The sequence below is a fragment of the Ammospiza nelsoni genome, chromosome 31 (genome assembly GCF_027579445.1).
Source record: "Ammospiza nelsoni isolate bAmmNel1 chromosome 31, bAmmNel1.pri, whole genome shotgun sequence".
In the NCBI taxonomy this organism is placed as follows: domain Eukaryota; kingdom Metazoa; phylum Chordata; class Aves; order Passeriformes; family Passerellidae; genus Ammospiza; species Ammospiza nelsoni.
Window position 1 is genome coordinate 2,336,692 of NC_080663.1, and position 15,052 is coordinate 2,351,743.

Sequence of the window (15,052 nt, forward strand, 5' to 3'; positions counted from 1 at the left end):
GAGATGTAATTCTCAGTGACTGCTGTTTTTTGCAGACTCTTCTGGCTGTTTTTTTCTTTTCTTCTTTCTTCTTTTCCTTTTTTCTTCAGGCTTCTCTCCTCAGGAGCTGCCCTCTTGGCTCTTCAGCTCTTCATCTCTTCAGGGCTGATCCCCCCCCGAAAGGGTTGGTGGGGGGGGCCCACGCAGCGAACGCCACTTGTAAATTTCCGGCGTTCTTCTTTGTTGATTTACGTCCTGAGATACTTCAGGGACGCCGCTTGTAGATTTTCTGGCTGTTTAGGTTTGTAAGGTTTTCTGTGCTGTTTAGGTGGCCTAGGAAAGGCCCAGGGATGGCCTTGAAGAGCCGACGCTTCAAAGGACGAGGAGAGACTTCTGATCTTGTCTCGGTCTTGGTGTTTATTAATTGTTTATCTAAAAGATTTTCTTTCAGCCCGACAGAGGTCTGCACAGCAAGTCAGCCATGGGCACACTCCCCAAGCCCCCGGGCGGTCACTTATCTTTATACCCTAATTTACGTGTACAATATTTATCATTTTTCTCCAATACCTTCTACCCTTATTAACCGGTGCACTTCTAGTAATGACCAATCCCAAAGTGCCACCACCACCACAGAAGATGGAGGCCAAGAAGAAGAAGAAGAAGAACAGGACACACCCCAATTCCTCCATCTTACTTCTTTAGACCCCCCTGTACCAAAATCCTAAACCCTGTGTTTTACACTTTAACTAACTTATCCCTTCACCATTCACCCAGTGAATTCCTCCCAGTCCTCATACAGGTTTCATCTCCTGTGTAGGATCAAAATCCTGCCACCAGACACTTCTGGCAACATTCCAGGATTCCCGAGCCCCCCAAGGGTGGTCTCGGCCTCTCTGCACCTCCATCCTGAGGTGCTGAGATCCCACAGGTGTCGTGGGTTGACAGCCTTTATCCCAATATCGTGTGTTGTGTCTGGCAGCTGTGCCTTTTCTCTCTTCCCCCCCTCCCCCCGGCTGTCTTGCTGCGGCGGGGCGGGGAAGAGAGGGGGGAGTGTTTGACCAGGCCTTTTTGCTTTTGGCTTTTGCTGCTTGGCTTGGCTAGCCGCTTTGCTTGCTTGCTTTCTGCTTTTTGTGCTGTTTTTTTTCTTTTCTCTTGCTCCCTCTTTCTTACCCTCCCCTGAAGATACTGGACCGTCTCCGGACCTGACCTGAGACGTCCAGGACACCCGAAGCTTGCAAAGAAGCGCCGCGCCGTCTCAACACACAGTCTGTTTTTTTGTTTTCTTTTCTTTTCTTTTTTTGTGTTGGGGAGTGTTCTTTTGTTACTTGTAAATAAATAGGTTTTGTTTTCCACTTTGCTCCTCCGAGAAATTCCTTCCCGAACCCGGTGTTGGGGGAGGGGTGGTTGGAGGTTTGTTTTGTTTTGGGGGGCTCCCTTTTGGAGATTTCCCCTAATTTGTCCTAAACCAGGACAGCGGGCCCAGCCTGGCCCAGAGCTGAGCCCCAGCAGAGCCCTGGCAGAGCCCAGAGCAGCCTCGGCCCCTGCAGAGTCAGCCGGGAAGGAGGCGCTTGGAGCCTTCTCGGCTGCACCCTGCTCTTGGTTACAAACTGGGTGTGCTGGAAAATGCCACCGGCTCTGCACGAGGGCAGAAGGTGCCTGGGGAAGGCCCAAGTGCTCCATGCAAGGGAAAAACCTGCCCTGGGATTGTTATAAATAACTGGGTAGTGTTGGCTTTTGCAATTATGTATTGACTTCTGCAAAATATTCTAAATCACATTGATTTTGATAGAGTGCAGTTTGTAATCACATTTAACTGCTTTTGCTGCAGTATAACTTGTCAGCTTTTTGTGGCCAATGCCGTGGCCCCTGTGTAGCTGATATCCTCAGAACATCATTTATGGATGACATTTTAGTTTGTGGAGAGTGTGAAAAACATACATTATAGTTTTGGCTTTTGAAAAATATTAAAGTGGATGCCATGTGTTGTGCATTATAATGTTAACTTTTGCAGAAGTAGCTGTAGTTGTGAAATAATAAGTAATGCTTTTATTTTTATAAATAACTGACAATAACACTTCAGAGATATTTGTGAAATAGCTGATGTTCATTTCAAGTACTTGTGGCAATAGCTAAAACCGTCTGCATGGTCAGATAACATTTCAGGAAGGGATGTGATGAGGAGCCCTGCCACTGACCCTTCCCCTGTCAATAACTGTCACCTGCTGAAACCACTGAACAGGGGCCCTTATGAGGGAGTGACACACAACCCTCAAAACAGCAATCCACGATTCCTGCAAGTGCTCTAAAATGGTGAGTTGGGGGTCAAACCAACCTAAAGAATTCCTGGAACAAGTAAATGAGTTCAGAGAAATGTTTGAATGTGTATAACCATTATGAATATGTATTTGAACAATACACTGGAGAAACTAGACAAGAAGAGTTGCTATGGTTAACCAGTGTGCCTCTGGCCATCGCCAAGCACCCAGCGCTGTTACTGATTTGTCCCTTATTTTTCCTTATTAAACTTTCAAATATTCTAAAGAGTAAGGCTCCTTTCTCACAAAACCCAAGGTGCTCACCCCTTGTTCCTCTCCCAAAGCCAGGATTTGTCAATCCTAAACTTTGTCTGGATGGAGGAGAAGGAGGCTGCGAGGAAAAGGAAGATGCACTGGTGTGGAGGCCCATGGGAATCTCAATCTCCCACCCGTGGGGGACTGGTCCACAAGAAGAAGAATAGATTTCAAGGTTATGATAAGAAGCTTGCTTCTCCTATAGATCTTTGCAGACACATGCTGATTTATGGAAAGTCATGTTACCCCATTGGCCCGTTGGCCTAATTACCCCAGTTCAAACCCTATTACCCATCTTTGGTTAGTCCCTAGAATGTTCTCCCTCTCTGTCCCTCCATTGGCCCTAATTTACTGCATTCCTCTGCCCCTATTTCCCCATTAGCTGACCCGACCATTAACCCCTCCTTTGCACCATTTTCCCCCACATCCATTGGACCCTGACCCTCAGCTCCACCCTCACTACCCCATATAAAAACCCCCTGTGCCCTCAGCTTGCACCCTGTCTTTGTCCCTGGGCCCTGTTCAGCTCTGTACCCTGTTCCCGTACCAATAAACCCAGTTTGCTGCGGATCATACCCAGACCCATCCTGCCGACTTTGTCAGCTTTATAAAGCAGCCGTGAGCTTCGGGCTCCGGAGTGCCGGACGCTCCAAGGGCCTCGGCAGCGCCAGGACGCTCCAGGCTGGGACAGCCAGGCAGGGCAGGAGGAATCACTGCCCCTTTCCCCTCTCTGCTGCTCCATCTCCCAGCCCAGCATCACTGCAGGACAGCCTCACTGCCAACGCCATCCTGCCAGGGCTGGACTGGGAGGATCTCCTTCCCCTTCCCTCTGCCATGGAGGCAAACCCCATCTTCTCCTTGACCACCCTCCTTCTTCTCCTCATTTTGTCCTTCATCCATCCATGTTCCTTTCCCATCTCCTTCCTCCCTTGTTCCTTCTTGTTCCTTCCTCTCCTCCTGCCTTTTCCTTTTCCTTTCTCCCTGTCTCTTCCTCTCCTTGTCCTTCCTCCCCCAGGTCCTAAGTTGCGGACAGAGACCAGGGAGAACAAATCCCTGCAACAGATCCTTGTGGAAGAGGCCATTTGGAACGGCTCCACGGCTCAGGAATCCAACGGGGAGGAAAAGCCCCAGAGATCCCTCATGAGGAGGGTCTGCAACCGCAGCCTGGGGAGCTGTGAGGAGGCAAAACCCTCCCTGTGCTGGGAAGGGTTTGGGGAATGTGAGAAGAGCTTCAGGCAGAGCTCAGCCTATTCCTGGTGCCTCCAAAAACGGCGCTGCCAGATGCAGAGATCCACGGGGCAGCAGAGATCACCCATCAGATCCACGGGGATGCAGAGATCCCCCTGGAGATCCACGGGGATGCAAAGATCTCCCTGCAGATCCCTGGGGCTGCAGAGATCCCCCTGCAGATCCATTTGGATGCAGAGATCCCCCTGCCGCGCCCGGAGTAGCCATGCTGAGCACAGCGATGCGTGAGAGGAGGCTGTGACCCCGCGGCCAGAGGGCCCCGCAGGAGCAGCCTGTCCTGGCAGGACTGACCCCAGGGCACAGTGACCCACGCTGCAGCACTTGGAGGGGGCTGTGCCCCATGGGATGGACTCAGCTTGGAGAAGTTCCTAGAGAAGTCTCCGGTGGGAGAGAGCCCAGGGTGCAGCAGGGGAACGACTCCTGTCCCTGAGCAGAGGGAGAAGCCCCGGGGCATGAACTGAGCACGGCCCCATTCCCTGTCTGCGGCACTGCCGGGGTAGGAGGCGCAGGTGGAAGGAGGGAGGCGTGGGGGAAAGCTGCATTTAAGGCTCTTCACTTACTTCCCATTATCCTGCTCTGAGTTTTAGGAGTTTTCTGTCAGAAATCTTTCCCCTCCCCCACTCGTCCACAGGGCTTTGGGGCGGTTTTCTCTTTTTGAGGGAAATCAAAGCGATGCACTGATGGTCTCCTAATTAGGGGTAGGAGAAGTGAGGCTCCAGGGCTTCCGGCTGAGTTGGAGCCACCGGAGCCGCAGTGCCGGGAAAGCCGTGCCGGGAGCTGCGGAGAAGTTTGTGTTTTCAGCTCAATCCCCTCGGGCCCGGGCCCGTTCCAGGGCTGCTCCTCAACTCCGGCTCTGCCCTCACGCAGCCCGGGGGGCCCTGAGAGCGCGGGGTGGGGCTGTGCCGTGTGCAGAGCCCGCCCCTGGCTGGGATTGGGCGATGGTGCCGTCAGTCGTGGTTGTGGCGCGCTGATTGGTGGGAGCGGGGCGGAGCAGGGCCCCGGTGGCGGGCTGAGGGCGGCCGTGGCTGGGCAGCGGCGGCATTGTCGGAGCGTGTGTGCGGTCCTGCGAGCGGCGGCAGCGGCCGGAGCGCGGTGAGGCGGCGGCGGAGCTCGGAGGCGGCCGCAGCGCAGGTGGGAGCCACTCTGGGTTGTGCGGGGGCTCGGGGCTGGCTGCGGGCCTCGGGGGCGGCAGGGGGCTCGGGCGGGTTCGTTGTGCCGTGTCCGGCGCGTGTTGCCGCTGGCGTGAGGGCGCTGCGGGAGCGGCTGCCCGCAGTCTCCTTGCGGCCGCTGCCTCGGCAGGAGCCGCTGGCGGAGCAGCGCTGGCTCGGCCCGGTTGCTGTGGCTGGGACAGAGGGGGCTGCCCCGTGCCCGGGGCTGTGCGGGGAAATTCCCGTGGCCGGAGGTTTCTGTGCGCAGAGGAGACAGAGGAGTCCTGTAAAAGTGACTTTATTGCTGGGCAGAGGGAGAGGCCGTGGGGCATTTGCCGTGCGCTCTCTGCCATTGTTGTAGTTCGCAGCCTGGTTTTTATCCTCATTTTCCCGGCCCATCTCCCTCTCCCTTTCCCACTGGCTGAGGTACTTGGAAGGTTCAGACGTCCCGGTCCGCCAACTGCATGTCCGTGTTAATGTGCACCCCCACTTTTGTATAACAGCCGATATTCACGGCTCTATTAAGTCTTTCCTCTTCTGGAAGTTCAGGAATTTAGCGGGACTTTCTGTGAGCAGCCATCCATGTTAATTAGTAACATTTATTGTAGCTGATGGTTTCGCCCGTCGCTTCATGATCTACAAATCCCTGACCCCTCCCTCAGCTGCTGAATGAGCTGCACTCTCAAGGTGTGGAGGACGGTAAAAAGATGAGAGTTGCTGTAGCACATCAGAGGAGAAACAGCATTGGTTTAACCCATGGTCTGCCAGGGAGCCACAAAACCGTGTCCCATTCCCATCCTTTCCACGTTTGGGCTGGAGCATGAGGTGCTTTCTTACTTCCTTTGTTATCTGTTTCACCGCTTTTTCTTTGTCGTCTCTTTGCCAACAGCAGTTTTGAGTAGTTTAATTTTCCACAAACTCCTCTTTTTTTCTGCTAACAGATGATCTGATCCCATCCCATGGTTAAGTGTTGTGTTCCTCATTTCAGTGGGTTGGTCAGCAGGAAGGTCAGGAGCTGAAGCTGTCTGGTTGGTTATTATTGCGAGGACAGCTTGTAATCTATTGATGCCATTGAAATGAGAAATGGGTTCTGTGGCTCCTGATATGAATTGGTTCGGGTTCCCAGGGGCTGATCCATGGTGTTGTAGGATTTGTTCTGCTGGCCGTTAATGTTTTCCCCATTTTGCGCGCTCTCTTCAGCCAAGACTTCATCAATTTACCACTTTTATCTAATTGAATCATGAAATACTAGATTCCCAACTGATTTCCCTGAACTTGTGGCAGCAAGAATTTCTCGGTGCTCTAACCCACCCTATATAACACAGACAGTGACAGCACATGTTGGAGTGGGCAGAGGGATGATTCCCCCACTTATTTATAGTGAAGTTTTCCCAACGTTCTCAATTTGCTGTTTCCATTTGCAGCTTCACTCGTTTGTGTTGCAGGGTCAGATATCCTCCCCCTGGGCTCTGCCTTGAGCTGTGCAAATTCCATCAGTGCAAGGAGGCAGAGCTTGGGGTGAGGGGCAGAGGGAATCAGCCCAATTCCTGCCCCGGGCAAGAGACCCAGGTGCATTGTCCACACTTTGCCCAGCAGTGTTCATTTGCATTTCTAAAGCTCCTCTGGAGGCTGCCTGGAATGAAGCTTCTCTTCCAGGGCAGCCATCTGGTGAGTTGCACGTGGCCCCCCAAGAATCTGCTGTGTTTTAAAAAAAAGTATTAACTATTTACAAGTTCAAAGTATTACGGTTAAAGCTCTGCAGTTCTACAAATGCCCTATAAAGGAGAACTTGGAAAAACCCAGACCAAAAATTGATCCTCACACTTCTGCCCCAAACCCACCTGACAATATAAAGTGGGAATTATTATAAAAAATTATTATCATGTTGTTATCTTATCACTGAAACTGCAGGGAAAACAAAACCTCTCCAAGAATCTCTTTAGTGTTAGAGAGTCAAGGCATTCCTTGGTTCTGGCCAGGATGTGCAACAGAAATAATTTCTTTCACAAATAGCCCGGCTGTGCAGAGAAAATCATTCCATGCCATGTGAGTTTTACTAGATTTTTCCCCAACTTTATGTAGTCTGAAGCAGTCTAAATCCACTGCTTTAATGTTCCTTGTTCCCAATTGTGTAAGTTTTTAGTATTTGGTTTCCTGTTGGACCTGGATTTCTTCCCCGCTGATGTGAATTCGGTCTCCACACTCCTGGATTTCCTTCTCAGCCTTTTCCAGCCCAGGTGTCTCCAGCTCTGCCGGGGGCAGTGTCTGGGGTAGCTGTTGGTTGCTGTTTGCTGCTGGGCAATGTTGATGTTTTGTTGCTGGTCGTTATCTCTGTGGGTGTCTTTTGGGCTATTCCCAGTCTGTTGGGATGTTAAACTCATCTCCATTGAGTGGTGTAACATCCCTTAAATAAAACCTTTAAAATTCCTTTCCCCAAGGCAAAGACAAACCAAGCCTGAACAAAGAAATAAGATTTAAAAGGAGTAAACTCGGTACATTTTGCAGCAGTGCAGTGGCAGGCAGCCCAGAGTGTGGGTGTCAGTGAGCCACAGAGTGGAATTGTGCCGTGGTGTTCCCCAGCAGCTGTGGCAGTGCAGGCCCAGCCAGCGCTGAAGCTGCAGCAGTGGCAGCAAGGCTTGGCCCCAGTGGCTGGAGATGGCAGAGGAGGGTGGCCAGGATTGCAGAGGATTCCAGGCGAGGATCTGTGGGCAGGCGCAGGGGCTTGGCCCGCTGTGGAGCCCTGGCTGCTGCTGCGTTGCCTTCAGGGCAGGCTCAGGGGCGGCCTCCCATCCTCCTGCTGCGGGCGGGAAGTGCAAATCTCCGGGGCTTCAGAGCCCTTGAGGCCAGGCTGAGGGACTCCCCCCGTGTAGAGCTGTGCTGGCGGCAGTTTCTGGCCTCAGGGACACTTGGCATGGGCCCCTTGGCCACCAGTGGTGCTGCTTTGCACTCCTTAGGCAGGCTCCGATGTCCTGGCTGGGTGTTGGCAGCAGCAAAGTGCCAGGGCAGGCTGTGTGCCAGCCCAGCTTCCTGTGGGAGAATGTGCCTTGATATCTGCTCCAGTGTTTGCTGAAGCAGTGAGAAATGCTTTTGCCCCCCTGTTAGGTGCCATGGTGTCAGCAGAAGATATTGAAGCCTTCCTGCTCAGGGCATTTCAGTGCCAGGCTCTCACAGGCACCCACAGCTGCGCGGGTTGAGCTGAGCATGGGGCGGTGACCTGCGCTGTGTCTGATTCCCCTTCCTTAATAACAGCCTGTCTTGTAGCTCTTTTCCCTTCTGCTGCCCTTGCAGAGCCATCCACAAACACATTTTCTCCCTCAGACCAGGGAATGTCCCATCATCAATCTGTTCCAGCTTGGGTCTGGCGCTCTGTCCCTTGAGTGCAGTCCTGGGTTCCTTGCCAGCCCCTCTCCAGGCTGTTCACACAGGAGGCTGGGTTAAACCCTTGCCCTGTCCTCAGTTCTAAATCCTCCTGTGCCATTGAACAAGTTTCATACTGTAATAAGCGAGCCCTGCTCATCTATTTAGAGGCTGTTTAGGTTGTCAAACCTTTACCTTGATGCCAGACTTGAACTATAGGAGATCTCCCTGTTGTCATCACTTTTCAGGCGAGGCCACTCTCTGGCCACTGGGTTGAAGATTTTAGCCCAAGAATTCCTTTGACTAGACCCTGTTTAAAATCCACCTATAATTCAGATTCTTTTTCCTTTTTGGAAGGCCCAGGAAAACTGCCTCATTTAATCTTCATTTTAACACTTGAAAATTCTGTGTTTCCTCCTGCTGTCCATCCATCCCGTTTGTTGACTGGCTGGATAGGAGTGTTGTAGGGAGACATCGTTGGCTCCAAAAGCCCTGCCTTTAACAGGGACTCAATACCAGGCTGTGAGCCCTTTCTTCTCTCTCTTGGAACAAGGTATTGCTTGTCCTAGTTGCTTTAAAGTAATTTGTAGTGGCTCCATATCTAATTTTCCCTCTTTCCCTGTCTCTGCCCTCACTTCTGGTTTCACATCAGCATGGGCCTTTTCAATCTTGTCACACAAAGGTAGAACAGAACTGGCCTCTGCAACCCCTTTTACAGTATTAAAATCCTGCTCTCAAATTTCTTCTTAGGTAATTACAATCACAGGAGGAAGAAAAAGAAATTGGTTTTATTCAAACCTATGCCCCACAACTTCTAATAGTAGTTGAACAAATCATACCTGCTCATCTCTTCCACTCATTCCCTTAAAAATAAAATATTCCTTTACTCTTTCCACCCTTCGGTCTAAGATTCAGAGTGGATTGAGAGGCCCCTGTGTCCATCAGGAAATGCCTCCTCTCAATGCAGACCCACCCTGAATGTTCTCAAGGGCTGCAGTGTGGAGGGTCCCTGGTGTGATGGGAGCTGTGACAGCCCTGCCAATCCATGTCCATCAAGGGGTGGACTTGCTGGCCCTGAGGGTGCTGCTGTCTGTGCTTGCAGTGTCCTTGTGCCCTGCAGCTGGAGCCCTGGTTCCTTGCCAGGGGCTGTTTGGGTGGGCTCTCCCCTGCCGAGGAGGGCAATGCCTCTGCCAGGTGCTTGTGGCCGAGCCGTGCCCTGGGTGCTGGGGCTGCCTTGGGCCCTGGGGTTGATCCCTCAGGGGCTGTAGGAGCTGTGCCCTGGCCTTTGCCTTCAGCTTGGCCTTTTGCTGCTCCCTTCTTGCACTCCCACCTCCCCAAATTCCCCTCGCATTTGGACAACAGGGCATGGATGGTGTTGGTGTGCTGCAAAGGGATTGGGTGAAGGGGAGTGTGCAGCAATATGGTTAAGGCAAGAAGCTGCAGAAGGAATCTATGTGGGAAGGAAAAGGATGATGGAAAAGAGGAGGAAGAGAAAAATAATGAGGATTGGGATGTTTATCAGCAGGGCCTTAGCCTCAAAACTTGTCAGCTGATTCAGATCTTTTGTATCCCCGGTTTCCAGGCCAGGAAAACAAGGAGGTCTATATAAGCTCAGTCCAGTTTATCTCACACTGTAGGATTCCAATCAATAATTGATCCCAGTGAATAGTTGACCCCAGTTCATATTTGATCCCAGTCCCTATTGATCCCAGTCCCTGTTTGGTCCTAGTCCATATTTGATCCCAATCCCTATTTGATCCTAGTCCATGTTTGATCCCAGTCCATGTTGCCCTGCACACATTCCAGAAGTTTGCAATTCCAGCTCCGAGCCAGGAAAATATGTTCCCGCCCTTGAAGGGAAATGGAGCAAAATCCTACAGAGACATTCCCTGCCAGCCCTCAGGACTTCAGCTCCTGGGACTGGGAATTAAAATAGTAATTGGGAAATAAAATAATAAATAATCAGGGGAGGGTCTGTGGGGACAGAGGGGTCATCTAAATCAGGGCAGGGGTCAATTAAATCAGGGGAAGGGGAATTAAAACAGGGAAAGGTCAACTAAATCAGGGGAGGGTCTTTGGAGGCAGGGGTCAATTAAAACAGGGGAGGGGTCAATTAAATCAGGGGAGGGTATTGGGTGGTCCCTGAGGCAATTAAATATAGGGAGGGTCTCTGGTGGCGCCTGGGTCAATTAAATCAGGGCAGGGTCTCTGGTGGTCCGTGGACCCAGGGAGACACTGAGAGAGAAACAGAGCAGGCAAAGAGAGGCAGGAGAGAAAAGGGACACAAAGACAATGAGCTGAGAAGGCGGCACTCTGCAAACAGAACTGCAACAGACTGAACATGAACGGGAGAGAAATCAGTAAGTCTCATATTTTGCTGTCAAATACATCCCACACACCCAGCCCCACACAATCTCCATCCCACTATTACAGCGACCTGAGTGGGTCGCTGCTGGTGAGAGAGAGACGGTGAATCTTGTATCTTGATCAGAAGGCTAGATTTATTAATATATGATATAATACATTATAGTTATACTAAATAGAATATAAAGAGAGGTTTGCAGAGCTGCTAGCTAAGCTAAGAAGAGATAGAAAAGAACCCACAACAAAGTTGTGGCCAAGGACTCAGTCCCCTGGCTTGAACTGATGATTGGCTCTTAATTATAAACATAGAAAATGAGCCAATCAAGGTGAATCCTATTGCATTCCACAGCAGCTGATAACAATTGTTTACCTTGTCTTCGGGGGCCTCTGGCTCCCGAAGACACAGAAATGTGAAAAGAAAAGATTTCTGTGGAGAAATGTCTGCGACATCTCACCTTTCTGAATTGTATAAAAATAAAAGAAAAATGCTGATGTGGAATGAACAGGAAATTCCTTCACCTATAAAATATAGAATACCAATAATTCACTAAAACAATCCTACAGTATAAGAAAATTGCAAGAAACAATGCAAAGAGAATTCAAGTCCATGCAGCTGAGTTTCAGGAACAGTCCATCAGCTGAAGTTGTTTCTTTTGGACATCTGAGAGTCCTTAGAGTCCTTTTTGTCCTGAAACAGCATAACACAATTTTAAACAATTTGAAACAATTTGAACAATTTTTAGAATGTCCTTTTCTGGCCCTTCAGCGCTTCAGCACTTCAGAGCTGCTGCCCGCCTATTTTCAATCTTTTTTATTTAATTTTTAAATTTTTTTTTTTTTTTTTTTTTTTGATCGAAAAGCAAAAGAGCAGCAGCCTGTCAGAGCAATGCCAGAGAAGGAAAGGCCCTGGGGGCCCTGGCCCATACTGGACCAGGAACCCCAAAACTGGCTCACACAGGGGGACCCGGACCGGTAGGACAAATCAGAACCCCTAGAAACACAAGGAGGCCAAATGATGGCCCTGGCCCAGGAATTTCCTGAGCCCAGCATCCCAGGCCAAACCCATAAGGAAGGCTCTGCATTCCTGCTGCAGGCCTGAACCTTTCTGCCAGCACAATGGCAGCACGGGCAGTGAGACGCTTCCTTTCCCCTAAACCACTGAGGCATGCCAGCAGCAGGGAAATAGAAGCTGCCCCGAGAATCTTCATCTCGGGTCTGGGAATGTTTGTTTCCCACAGCATCACGGCACCACCCCCACTGGGCTGGGGACCAAAGGCAAAACTTTCGGGAGCCCCCTCCCCCTCGCCGCTAGGGCACAAGAGAGGCGGCGGCCTCCATGGGACAATCCCCGAAAAACCACCCCCCAAACCGCCGAGCTTGAAAGCCGGCAGCTGGACTGCCACAAGAGTGAGCTGGCGGGCAGCCCCGGCCCCACTGAAGGAGAGACCCCCCACCGCAGCGACTGCTGGGACGTCCGGTGGAAGCATCGGGGAGGGAGCCGGAACCGGGGGGGGAACCGCGCTGAGCGTGGGATCCGCTGCGGGCTGCTCCGAGGGTCCCGCGGGCACAACTCCGTTTTCTGCTGCTGACTCCGGGGTCCGCTGCGGAGGCGCAGTCGCAGTCGCCGTCGCAGTGCAAACAGACAGCAGCGGAGCGTCGCTGTTGCTTAGCAACAGGTCAATCGGCGGAAGTGCTGTCTCTTCGGCCTTCTCCGACACAGGCTCTGGCCGGGGCAGGGAGGCCGGTGCAACCGCGGGCGGGACCTCCTGGAGAGGCGGAGACGGGATCTCCTGGAGTGACAGCTCTAGCAGGGCCATGGAGGAAACCTCGGAGACCGGTGCCACCCCCATATCTGAAGGCGGAGTCTGAGAGGCCGGCGCTGGCTTGAGCGGCCGCTCCCATCCCCCCGGAGAGAGAGAAGGGGGGGAAGGAGGAGGCTCCATCTGAGCATGCTCCGGAGCAAGAGTAAAAAAAACTTCTTCACGCCGCGAAGTTTCGCCCCCCCCCGCCATGAAGCAGGGGGGGCTGGGAAGAAAAATGTCCTCCCCCACCGGGTCTTCTGCCAAAGGTGGTTGAAACGGAGCCTGGCCATAACAATTAGATATCCATTGAAAACAAGCTGCTCTGCGTTTCAGGACTGGGAAAAGCTTTATAAATGCTGGGTAGATGGAAGGCAAGACACGTCCCTCCAGGTAGACGCACTGGATAATCGAGTCCATGCACTCCCAGACAAAAACATCCAAAGCATACAGAATATCAGCAAAGAACCCAAAAAGCTTTGCCCATCTAAAGAACCCATAGATATCTGTTTTTGACAAAAAACAACCATCTTCTCTGCACCAATATTTCCAGAGGGCTATGATTTTCTCCTCTGCAGGGGAGAATTGAATCTCTTCTGGCAAGGCATGGGTCTGCCATACGAACAGCCACAAGCTACGAAGGGCTGGTTCATCAGGGATAGAAAAGTGAACAGTACCTTCTGAAAGAGTCCAGCTTGCTCTGGCCAGCTCCACAGGTCTGCTGCTCTTTTCCATCATCGTTCCTGATGGTTTTCCAGAAGAAAAATTCTGTTGTGGTCAGCCTTGGCTGTGAACTCTGTCCAAATCAGGATCTTCAGTTCTTCAGCTCCTGGCTTGAATCCACTTTCTGAGGTCACTTCAAAGCAACCCTCAAATGCTACACATACAGGATTTTTACCCAGTGCAGCAATTTTGCTCCTCTGGTCTTATCAGATTAATTTTTGCTCTTACACGAGGGGTCACCAGATATTACAGCGACCTGAGTGGGTCGCTGCTGGTGAGAGAGAGACGGTGAATCTTGTATCTTGATCAGAAGGCTAGATTTATTAATATATGATATAATACATTATAGTTATACTAAATAGAATATAAAGAGAGGTTTGCAGAGCTGCTAGCTAAGCTAAGAAGAGATAGAAAAGAACCCACAACAAAGTTGTGGCCAAGGACTCAGTCCCCTGGCTTGAACTGATGATTGGCTCTTAATTATAAACATAGAAAATGAGCCAATCAAGGTGAATCCTATTGCATTCCACAGCAGCTGATAACAATTGTTTACCTTGTCTTCGGGGGCCTCTGGCTCCCGAAGACACAGAAATGTGAAAAGAAAAGATTTCTGTGGAGAAATGTCTGCGACAATCCCACCACTCTAATTGAGACCCCACGACTCTAAATCATTTCCCAACCTCATCTCAGCCTGATGGCTGCGGAATCAAGTGAGTTTGACATGGGATTGAGTTTTTTGAGGTGGGTTTGAGCTCTTTTTGGGGTAAGATTAAGCTGTTTTCACTGGGATTTGAGTGATTTTGAGGTGACAGATCCATTCCTCTTGGCTTTTGCAGTGCAAAGAGATGGAGAATAGAGAAAAATTAAGGTGAAATTAAAAGGCGAAACAGCTAGGTGTGTTCTCAACATGGATCACAGGGAATGTGGAGCACCTGTGCTGTGCCCAAAGTGCCTCCTCCAGTGGGGGATGGAGCTGGAGCAGCGCACGAAGCTCTGCCCGCACTCGAGGCACTCACAGGGCTTCCCTTAGTGGTGCCTCCGTTGGTGTTGTGTCAAGTGAGAGCTGCTGGAGAAGCTCTTCCCACACTGGGGACACTCGTGGGATTCTCCCCAGTGTGGATGCGCCGGTGGGTGATGAGGTTGCAGTTGTGCTTGAATCCCTTCCCGCAGTCGGGACAGCGGAAGGGCCTCTCCTCTGTGTGAATCCGATAGTGCTGGAGGACACTGGAGCTGGTCGGAAACCTCTTCCTGCATTTATCACACTCGTAGGGCCTCTCCCCCGTGTGGATGCGCCGGTGGATGATGAGGGTGGAGTTGTGCTTGAATCCCTTCCCACAGTCGGGGCATTGGAAGGGCCTCTCCTCCCTGTGCATCCAATAGTGCTGGAGGAGACTGGAGCTGGTCGGAAACCTCTTCCCACACTTGGAACACTCGTAGGGCCTCTCCCCAGTGTGGGTCCTCTGGTGGCTGATCAGGTGGGAACTCTGGCTGAAGCTCTTCCCACACTCCCCACACTCGTGGGGCTTCTCTCCAGTGTGGGTCCTCTGGTGCGTGATCAGGTGGGAGCTCCGGCTGAAGCACTTCCCACACTTGGAACACTCATAGGACTTCTCTTTAGTGTGGATCCTCTGGTGGCTGATCAGGTTGGAGTTCCACCGGAAACTCTTCACACACTGCCCACACTCGTAGGGCCGTTCCCCAGTGTGGATCCTCTGGTGCCTTATCAGTTCTGAGTTCCACCTAAAGCTCTTCCCACACTCCCCACACGTGTGGGGCTTCTCCCCATCATGGAGCTGCTCATGGAGCACCAGCTCCAAGCTCTGGCTCCGTCTCCGGCCACCTTCCCGGCCCAGGCTGGCTCTTT

General features: G+C 51.5%; 2 protein-coding genes and 2 pseudogenes across 4 annotated transcripts in view; 2 read left to right on the plus strand and 2 right to left on the minus strand.

Moving 5' to 3' along the window:
• The window catches only part of LOC132085611 (class I histocompatibility antigen, F10 alpha chain-like), a 777,359-nt gene that overhangs the window by 406,011 nt on the left and 356,296 nt on the right, over nt 1-15,052 (plus strand). The gene's annotated exons all lie outside the window — the stretch shown is intronic.
• The window catches only part of LOC132085575 (zinc finger protein 501-like), a 220,807-nt gene that overhangs the window by 187,134 nt on the left and 18,621 nt on the right, over nt 1-15,052 (minus strand). The window lies entirely within an intron of this gene.
• Nucleotides 1-15,052, plus strand: part of LOC132085561 (zinc finger protein 850-like) — a 221,297-nt pseudogene that overhangs the window by 149,314 nt on the left and 56,931 nt on the right.
• LOC132085554 (uncharacterized) overlaps nt 1-15,052 on the minus strand; it is a 560,373-nt pseudogene that overhangs the window by 48,340 nt on the left and 496,981 nt on the right.